Source organism: Lindgomyces ingoldianus (genome assembly GCF_010093535.1).
Source record: "Lindgomyces ingoldianus strain ATCC 200398 unplaced genomic scaffold BDR25scaffold_5, whole genome shotgun sequence".
Lineage (NCBI taxonomy): Eukaryota > Fungi > Ascomycota > Dothideomycetes > Pleosporales > Lindgomycetaceae > Lindgomyces > Lindgomyces ingoldianus.
The window spans coordinates 1865786-1877314 of NW_022985166.1; positions in this window are offsets into that span (position 1 = coordinate 1865786).

Consider the following 11529-nt stretch of genomic DNA (forward strand, 5'->3'; position numbering starts at 1 on the left):
TGTAAAGAGCTTACATAGGCTTAAGCTCTTTAACAAGAGTACGTGAACTAATTCTAAACCCCCGCCCCTGCGTATGCAGCTGGCGAGAAGGTCTAGCTAGACGCTAGAAATATCTAAACAAACTAATAATTAAAAAAACTTAATTAGAAGAACCTTAGCCCCTTTACAGTGGCCTATATAGTCTTATTGCACGCTTACTAATTGATCCTACCTGACAGCATGAAGATACACCCTGTGTTCCACGTATCGTTGCTGCGCTGAGCAGCCCCTGAATCTAACTATCTACCTAGACAGCTAAACCTGCTACCTAAACCTGTTATTATAAACAACAAACTAGAATATGTTGTAGAAGACGTTAAATAGATCTAGTTTAACAAGAAGAAATGTATCTACAAATACCTTACAAAATAGACTAGATACAACAAACTGTTGTGGGAACCTGCAGAAGCTCTGCAAGAGAACTCTACAGTAACCTAATTCCACGCCTAATACCTATCTAAACTAAACCTGTACCCTAACAAAGACGACCTGATGCTGGAACTACTAATGTAAAGGATTCCCTTCCTAATAAGGGGGGGGGGTACTGTTACAGTATCCTCCCTGGATCCCAGACATAACCGTATTAGACGCGTACTAGAGTATTATTAGTGCACGTCTAACACAAACACAACACAACATAGACATAAACTTAAGCATAAACTGCCTTAACACTAACTAAACCTAAAACAGGCTTAATTTATACCTAAAGCGCTTAGACTTTTAAGCTAAGTATTTAATTGCTAATTTTCTCTTAAACTTTCCTATTCCTCACACAACGTCTTGTACCTACCATAATACCTCACGTAGTAATTGAACTAGACCTCCGCGAAGCTCTATAACCTTACTCGTGCATAATCGTGACACTAAATTAGAGTATATAAGCATCTTTACTATATTAAATAAGACTTTAATATATGTAACATAAGTATTTACTTATTTTTAGTACTGTTTTAAATATGTTAGGCTATATTTTTAAACTAAAAATAACTTATAAACTATGTTTACTGCTGCTATTCTTAGTTATACTATATACTATAAGTAGATAAAGAGCTAGAGGTAACATAAAAAAAGCAGATTAAAAGCATGTTAGCTACCCCCTCTTTTTAACTACTACTAATGTAGTCTAGAATACTATATAGAGCTAATAAAGCTTATACAACATGTTGTATAAAAGCTTAGATTCCTAAGCTTTCTTCTATTACTATAAGTCTTTCTACTTTTATATAACTACTGTCCTTATCCTGTTTATAACACTAATAGTAGTAATAATAATAAAAATATAGAAAAAATTAGTAACATAATAAATAATTTTAAAAAGCTTTAAAAATTTTTAGAAAATAGTATTATCTTTTTTTAGACATGTCTAAATAAGTCTATTAAAGAAACTTTTAAAAATAATATCTTTTTTAACACTATAAAGCCTACACTAGAGGGCATAGCTAACTAATTAAATTTACTTTCTAATGCTATTAAAAGTAAATTATAATTAAACTAAAAAAGACATGCTTATAATAGTAAATCTAAGGCTTATAGTAAAAACTAGTTAAAATAGTTAATAAAAGAAGTGTAGCACTAAACATTTCTAAAGATAATAAATGCTACTTAAAAGTATTTATATTTTTATTTAATTAGTAACTAGATAAAAGACAACTACTACATTAATAAAAAAAGCTTTAAAAATGCTAGTATAAAAAGCAAAAAATACTAAAAAGATATAAAAATAAAAAAAAGTAAGTTTTTATTATATTTATATGCTCTTTAGTTACTAATTTTTTTTAAAGAAACTACTAAACTTAAAGTTATGTCTTTAAATTATAAAAGTGTAAAGATAGCTATAGCATAAAAAGCCTTATAATACATGTAAGGCAGAAAATAAAAAAGTAAGTAAGTATAACTATAAAGTATAAAACATAAATATATAGTGCTAATAACTTTATAGAAAAAAGCTATATAATAGTAAATCTAAGCTATAAGCTTTCTTTTTACTTTATAAGTAACTACTTTTTCTACTTATTTACTTAAGAATTTAGATAGTAAATAATCTATATAGTACATCTAAACATGTTTTAAATATAATTTTAGTTACTTCTATATTTTTATTTATGTAGAATATTTATAGCTTTTGTTTAAGTTTTAGTCTATATTAGGGCTAAGATTAATTTCCTTAACGTTGGTTTTAGTTTAGACCAGTCCTTAACTAGTCCTAAACTAGCTTTGAAGCAGTTCTAAACTAGCTGTGAACCAGTCCTAGACTAGTTATGAACCAGTTTTAAACCAATCCTACACTAGCTGTAAACCAGTCCTAGACTAGTTATGAACCAGTCTTAGACTAGCTGTAAACTAGTTCTAGACTAACTGTGAACCAGTCCTAGACTAGCTGTAAACCAGTTCTAGACTAACTGTGAATCAGTCCTAGACTGGTTATGAAGCAGTTTTAAACACGTTCAATTAAAGAAGAGATCGTTATATCAAATTCCGTATATTCGATAGTTAGAGCTAGGCCAGACTCATTCCCTACTAAAGCCTGTTTGCAGTGACGTCCTAAGGTCATCCATCCCACCTATAAAGAGATGTTAAAAAGAGGAATCTTATGCTAATGCCCTACAGACGCTATATAAACCTAATAGAATGCAGATCTAGTAACCTTCTTAACTTATTTTATAACAATTAAAGTGCTCCTAATAATAAAATGCATAGAAAAAATAAATAAAAAAAAGTGTTTGCTTAGCCTAGCATTATTAGCAGAGCTTGCTCTGCTTATTATATTCGGGTTTGCAGAACGAAAAGTTGAGCAGAATCTCCTCTTTTAGACGCGCTAGTTAGTTAGAATTTCTTCGGATAAACTCTAGTAACGCTGTTTCTCTGTCATCTTATGTGTTTCTTATATTCTTTTTTAAAAAAAATGTATAACGTACTTTATAGGCAAGTTGCTTACACACCTAAGTTACTTACTTTTACTAAGACCCTACTACACTACTCTTTCTACACTAATGCATTTCTAATAACACTACTTAAATATGTTAAAGGAATGTTAAATGCAGCTTACACTTTAAGCTTTTAAATAAAACATAATACTTTTTAAGCAACACGCTGCAGCTATCTATAAGGTCTTTTAAAAGATAATAAGTAACTAACATGCTAGACAACTTTTCTAAGCTAATTATATAGCTAACTTATAAAAGCTAGATAATAACAAAAAGTAGGTAATTATTTAGCACATACTTAAGCTAGATGTGTAAGGATTTCCCCTCTAGCTAGCAGCTATAGCTAATATAGCTAATTTTTTACGCGCTAAGCATAATATAGGCTATATTAGCATAAACTAGCCTAATATATTTATTAAGTGTTACTTAGAGCTTAAAGTAAAGTTTAAGCATAAGTATAACTATAAAAGAGCTTTTTATAAAAATTTTATAGTAATTTAAAGCTAGTTTAACCTTATAAAGAATATTAAAGCTAAGTATAGCATTTATAATAATAACATGTACAACTTTAACAAAATAATGTTTATAATAAGCTAAATATTTACTAAAGCAGTTATTATAGGTTTAAAAAGACAAGAACAGCTAAAAGCAGTCTAGCTAGGTAACTAGAAGTAGACAACAGCTATCTAGAGCATTAATGCTAAAAAGTAGGCTATTTTACTTTTTATTTATTTTTAAGGTAGCAACTACCTTTTAAACTAGTATAAAAAGAAAAATCTACTTTAAGATTAAGTTATTATAATCTCTAAGTGCAGCTAGACTACTAATTAGCTTAGTCTAGACTAGTTAAAGCACTTTAACGCGTATATAAAGAAGTGTACTATTAGTAGCTACTATCTACTAGTTATTAACAGCTATAAGAGCTATAACTTACTTTATTTTTAGTAATACTATAAGAATAATAAAATTATTACTATTTATATGCCTTTTTACTTATTACACTTTCTATAGCTACTTAATGTAGGTTATTTTACTTCTTTAAAAAAGGTATATAAGTGCTAAGCTAAAAACTTTATGCATAACTAGATTACTTATATTATAAAAATAAAGTTTCTACTATGCTTTAAAGCAGCCTATTATGCTATAATTACTTTTAGTAATATCTAAAAAAAGTTCTAAGGCGCTAGATTAGTTCCTTTTAACTTATAATAGGTTATAATAGGCTTTAATGTAAAGTTGCGCACTCTATTACTACTACTACTTATATATAATAAGCCCTAGTAGTTGTAAACCCTAAGTAATACTCTAAAACTTAGGTTATAATTAATGCTTATAAAAATAAAAATTTAAAAGCATATAAATAGTTTACTAACTTTTATAGTTAAGGCGTTTAAGAAGGTCTTAAAGAGGGCAGCAATAATTACGCATAAGCTAGTGTTAGCGTAATAAAAAATTACTAAGCTTTAAGCAGCTAATAAGGCTGCTACGCAACGTAAATTGCATAAAAGAAAGTAGATTAAGGCAGAAAAGACTTTAACAATTTAGGAAGGCCTGCGCTTAACAGCTCTAAAGAAGTTTAGGGCGCGCAGTGACAGGAAGAAGGCGAAGAAGCAGGTGCAAGCTAAAGTAGGTGAGCTATCCTAAAGGCGCTGCGGACAGTGTAAAGATGGGATGGTAAGTAGCACGGATAGCACTGAGAGCAAGCTTTCAGAGAAAGATAGGAGTGTATTGTAAGAGAGACGAATCGCTGCCAAGCTTCGCTTGTTAGGATTCATGCTTATATACAAAGCACAGGTCATACAACCTCCAAACAGGTCAGGTGAGGCCATACTGGCCCGTTCTGGGACATCTGGCCTTACATTATCCCCCCTTATAGTAGTCCTACAACTTAGAGGATAGAACAGATAATAATAGGCCTAAGTAGCATAAAAAAGTGTCACGTAATGCCCTAAAAACTTACTCCTGCCTATTTTAGTTAATTCTATGCAAGTTTATTTAAAAATAACCTAGAGTTATTAAGTAAAGGTAAAGTAAAAGTACAGAGTAAAAGTAAAGGTAAAATAGCAATATATCTCACGCTAATAGAGTAGCAGTTAGGACAGTATATATAGGGTCTAACTGTCCTAGAAATCTATCTTCTTTACACCTCTGCCCTCTCTACAGCTTAGAATTTAGAAGATTCTAAACTTTTTAAGGTAAGTACATTCTAAGCCACTCTAGCGCAATCTAGCGCAAAGGGGTGCTAACAAGCTTTAATAGTCCTATCCTACCCTGCTTACGCCTGCCTGTTGCCTAATCTGCTCTTAGCTTCTTCCTTTATACTTAACTTTACTTAATAACTCTAAAATAAACCTTTGCAGCCTACTCTGTTACAATCTAGCTATAGTTTCTTTTAAAAAAGATTAATTAGCCTTTACTAACATAAACTTATGCTTTAACAACTCTTATGTTTAATGTGTTAACAAAATATCCTATAAGGGCATTATAAATAAAAGTAGTAGCTATTATATGCTTATAGACAACAAGTTGCGTTATAGCATAAAGAAAAAGGAAATTAAGTACACTAAGTGTGCTTATTACCTTAAATTTAGTAAAAAGTGCTTTAAGGTGCGTATTTTAGCTCCTTTTAGCATATTTACGCGCAGTCTGTCTAGGCTAACCCTAGATAGCTCCCTGTCACCTTTAAACCTAAATAATAGGCTCTTAAGAACGCTGTACTTAATGTTTTAGCCTTTATTAATCTACTTAACCCTACTTAGTTAGCATAGGCTAATGTAACAGTTATGTTATAAGTAAACACTATTATTTAGTTTCTTTAGGCATAAGTCTTCTTATTGCAGCATAATCTAGCTTAATTAGCCCTATTCTAGCTCTTAATAGTTTACAGTAAAAACAAAATCCTGTATAATAACTATTTATACGCGCACAGTAGCGTTATAGGCAAAATTACTAAGACTAGAGTTGTTTTTAAAAAGCGCGCCTACTTTAAAGCTAATATTGCTAAAAAAAAAAAAGAAAAAGCGTAAGGCGCTTAAGAAGGACTCTAATAAAGATAAAGCTACAATAACTTTATCTAAAAAAGTAGGTGTATGCTATTCTTAACTATTCTAGCACTAACTAGCATAATAGAAGAAATATAGTGTTAAAAGTGTCTATGTTACTAAAGCTAAGCAACATTATTATATTAATGCTGCTAAAGCTGCTAATGTAATCTGCTGCGTCTTTAAAAAGTATAATAAAGCTAATAATATTAAAAATAAGGCTAGTTAGGATTAAACTTTAGCTAAAAAAAGGTGGCTAACTAGGTACAATAAGAAACATCTTAATAGTTGTTCTGCTGTCGCAAATTTACCTATAGAGGACCTTAATGTCTAATCTAGGGCCCTAATGGCACAATCTAGTGTGATCTAGCGCATCCTATAGTAAAAATAGTTAAGAATGCATAGTATAGTGTAGTTTTAGGTTCTTTAGCTTAAGCTTCTTTCTTTTTTCTTTAATAAAGTTAAATACCTTTACATTATGTTTTTTAGACTTAAAGTGCAACTATCTTAGTAGTAATAGATTAATCTGCCTTTAGCTTGCTTACTTTATAAGTCTTTTATCCTAAAAATCTTAGAATATTCTGCTAGACTTAAACTCTGCTTTTTTCTTACTAGTATAGGTTATTCTAGGCTAGAATGTTTATTTTTTCTACATAATAAATTTCTCTAGGTTAAAATAACTCTCTTCTTAACTCTAGTAAGCTATTCTATGCTAGAACAGCTTTACTTAGTCTAACTAAGGAATCTTAGGTCTAAATAGGCTATGTTGTCTTTTTATTCCTATAGCGCTATTAAACACCTCTTATTAAAAAAACCTTAAGCAAGGAAAAAATAAAGTAAAAGTAGCTATACTTAATCTATTAAGTTACTTCTTTTTTTTTAAAAAGTTTAACCTAAACTAGCATAATTTAATTTTTTGCTATATATTCCTTTACTCTTTTAAAACACTTTTAATGCATTTAAGCTAATATTAAGTTTAAGTTTCTATAAGTTCTTTTTAAATAAATAACTTTTTTATTTTATAAGATATTTTTATGCTCTAACTAAATTCTGTTTTTAGTTAAGTATTTTCTTTACATAGTATATATTATTCTTTATAGCGCGTAGAGTGTCTATAATTAGTTCTAATTGCAACTTAAGACGCCCTTTCTAGGTATATAGCTCTAAAAGTAAGACATAGAACACTAGATAAACTTCTTCTAGATTAGGTAGGTCTACTTTATACACCTCTGCGCTAATCTAGGCTATAACTTTCTCTAGTTCTAAAAACTTCTAGTCTAACTTTTTTTTTAGCCTTATTAATTTTATGTGTCTATTAAAAACTAATACCTTATTTTCTACTTATAGTTATATATGCTTCTATTATTTATCTACATACTTTTTTTAATACACATTTATAGCAATAATTTTCTAGCAGCATTCTAACTATAGAGTAAGTGCTTTTGCGGCAACTCTGTTTGCTATGTGCAATTCCCCCTAACCTAGGGGTTCTCCAGGCTAATCTAGCCCTCTTAGGTTTGCTCTGTGGTATGCTTAGAAAGGAGTAACTCCTATAGTCACGTGTACGCTATTGTTATACACAAACTCTACTATTAGTAACTACATTGCCTAATTATCTTATTCTAAGCAACAGTAACATCTAAGGTACTATTCTAAGGTTTAGTTTTATCTTTTAGTCTGCCTATTAGTCTTAGAATAGTAGGCTAATAAAAGAATTTTTTATATGCTAAGATAGTAACAAAAACTATCTTAGTACTTTAAGTTTATTATTAGCTCTTAATTAAAGATAATGTTCTTTAGAACTTTATAAAAGTAAATAACTTTTTTTAACTAAACCTTTACTAGGTCTAAAGCTTCTTAATTAGCTCTAGCTAGCACATAGTAGGCTATCTTAGTAAGACAGTCTACTATTATAAAGATTATATTATATACTAACTCTAAGTATTTATAAGAGGGCAGCTGCGTTATAAAATCTATTGTAACATCCTACTAAGGCCTATTAGGCAGTGGCAAAGGGTAAAGAAGCCTATATAGGCAGTGTTGTAGAGCTACTAATTGTCTACACTTTAGGCAGTTATTACAGTACACCTTTACGTCCTTTTTAAGCCCTTTTTAATTATATTAGTGTATAATCTTTTTAAGCGTCTTTTTTACACTAAAGTAGCTTACTAATAAGCTGTTATAGCACTCCTAGAACACTTCTGCTTTCTCTTAGTCTGTTATTAAAGTCTTTCTTCCTGTATTAGCTATAGCATGTTGTTCTAGCTTATTTTAAAGATAAGTATTTTTATTAAGGTTCTTTTTATTTTTTATTTTACTTTTAGTGTTTAATAAGTCTGTTTTATTATAGTCTTCTTTAATACCTAACATAAGGTCTTTATTGTTGTCCTTCTCTAGTTCTTTGCTTATAGCTCTTTTAGAATCTAGCTGTTTTAGCTCTTATTTTTTTTTAAAGTAGTCTCTAGCTAAGCCTAAAGAATTTTAAAAACATGTAATAGCTATAACTATTAATTTCTTATTATAATTTTATTAATTTAAGAGGTTGCGCATGTCTATTACATACGCTGTATTCCTTTTTTAGAAAGGCTATTATAACTTCTTAATGTAGTTAGGTCTTCTTAAAGGTCTATCTACTAGGTTTAGCTTCCCTAGACAGTGCGTAATAATAAAATTATATTCTATTATCTTTTTATAGGCTTAGACTTGCTAGTAGTTTAAGGTTTTAGTTTCTATAAACTAGCAAAGATTATTATAGTCTGTAAAAAGTTTAAACAGTAAACTCTAAAAGTAATGTTACTGTCACAATTGTGCACAAGTAAGGTTATAGAGCTTTACAGAGGTCTAGTTTAATTACTATGTAAGGTATTATAGTAGGTACAAGACGTTGTGTAAGGAACAGAAAGGTTTAAGAGGAAATTAGCAATTAAATACTTAGCTTAAAAGTCTAAGCGCTTTAGGTATAAATTAAGCCTGTTCTAAGTTTAGTTAGTGTTAAGGCAGTTTATGCTTAAGTTTATGTCTGTGTTGTGTTATGTTTATGTTAGACATGCACTAATAATACTCTAGTACACATCTAATACAGTTATGTCTAGGATCTAGGGAGGATACTGTGACAGTACCCCCCCTCTTATTAGGAAGGGAATTCTTTACATTAGTAGTTCTAGCATTAAGTTGTTTTTGTTAGGGTACAGGTTTAGTTTAGATAGGTATTAGGCGTAGAATTAGGTTACTGTAGAGTTCTTTTATAGAGCTTCTATAGGTTCCTATAACAGTTTGTTGTATCTAGTCTATTTTATAAAGTATTTATAGATATGTTTTTTCTTATTAAACTAGATCTATTTAATATTTTTTATAACATATTTTAGTTTATTATTTATAATAATAGGTTTAAGTAGTAAGTTTAGCTATCTAAGTAGATAGTTAGATTTAGGGGCTGCTTAGCGCAGTAATAATACGTAGAACACAGGGTGTATTTTTATGCTGTTAGGTAGGATTAATTAGTAAGTATGTAATAAAACTATATAGGCTACTGTAAAAGAGCTAAGGTTCTTTTAATTAAGTTTTTTTAATTATTAGTTTGTTTAGATATTTCTAGTGTCTAGCTAGACCTTCTTGCTAGCTGCATACGCAGGGGCAGGGGTTTAGGATTAGTTTGCGTACTCTTGTTAAAAAGCTTAAGCCTATGTAAGCTTTTTATAAACATATTTAGATATATTTTAGATTTTATTAATAAGTTTATTTACATCTATTACTTATATAAATTAATAAGTTAGTTAGAGGGTATTTAAAAGTAGTTTAAATTCTATTTAAAAGTAGTATCTATAGTTTACTAAGAACAAAGATACTTATGTTAATTTAGATGTTATATTATTAGCTTTAAACTATGCTATAGCTAACTATTTTACCTAGTTATCCTACTAGTAGTTTGTGTACACTTATAAGACTTATTTTATTACAGTGTTTATGTTCTTAGTCTAGCTATTAGTCTCTAGGTAAAAAGCTGTAAATAGATAAAAGATAATTTAGAGCTATTTACAGAGTTTGTCCTAGAAGGCTAAGACAAACTGTGTACCTCTGTCTAATATAATTATGTTAGGCAGGCTATAGTAAACTTATATGTATTAGTAAAATAACTAGGCTATATTAGAGGTAGTTATAGAGGAATATAGTATTAGGTGTTAATACTTAGTTAAGTAATTAACAACTACTATAATATTTATGTACCCTTTAGATAAAAGTAGGTCTATAATAAAATTAATTAATATATCTTTTTAAGCTTGTTTAGAGATTAAGAGTAGTTTAAGTAAGCTATTATACTTTTTTTAAGAGGCTTTTACTTTACAGTAAGTATAGCAACATAATACATATTAGCGTACAGTATAGAACATGCAGGGCTAGTAGTACTCTCTCTGTAGTAGGTTAAGAGTCTTTCCTCTGCCTAAGTGTCTTTTAACAGGCAAGTTATGTATAATTTAGAGTAGTTTAATTCTTAGTTTATTAAAATTAAAAATTATAAGTTAGTTATAGTAATATAGCTTACTATTTTAGTTTTTATAGTTAGCTAGTGTTACTTTCTTTAACTAACTAGTGCTGTTTTAGAGCAGGTCTAAAGTTTCTTAAATAAATTTATTATTTAGATACTTATTAGTAATAATTTAATTAATTATTTAATTTATTTTGTTTAAGTTAAGGTTTAAAAATAGCTTAGGTTAAAGTAAAGTTTAGTGTTAAGCCTTTTACACTTCTTTTTAAGTAAGGATGTTTTAGGATTACCTTATAAAGGCATCTAGTTTCTCTTTATTTTAACTAGAATAATAAGTAATCTTAAAATTAAAATAGAATAAGTATTTAAACTAATAGGCTTATTAGTAGCTAAGTTATTTTATAGTTATAAAGTACTATAAGTTCTTATAGTTAAATAAGACCTATATTAGATGCGCTGCACCTTCTAGTTTAGGTTGCTATTATTTAAAGCAGTGTACTATAGTAAGTAATTTCTTGTTGTAGATTTTATAATTACCTTTTATAAAACTTATTCTTTTTAAGAAGTATGTAATAGGCCTAATAGTCCTGTCTAGCTTAGTCTAGAAGAGAACTCCTACTACTATGTAGTCTAAGGCATTAGCTTCTATAAGTATTAGTAGTTTAGAGTTAAAGTAGTAGAGTATTAGAGCTTTAGTAAAGGCTTTCTTTAGCTAGTTAAAGGACTATTAGTAATTTAAGTTAAAGTTAAATTAAATTCTTTTTTTAGTAAGTGCAATTATAAGGCTTACTTGCTATAAAAAGTTATTAATAAATTATTAGTAAAAGTTAGTAAATCTTATAAAAGCTTAAATATCTTTTATGTCCTTTAAGTATTGCTAATCTAGCACAGTCTAAACTTTAATAGGGTCTATTTAGATGCTATCTATAAAGATTACATATCCTAAATATGTAACCTTTAATTAGTAGAACTTGCATTTGTCTATGTTAAGTTACAGACCTACTTTTTTTATAGCCTTTAGCACTAAGTGTACATGCTGTTT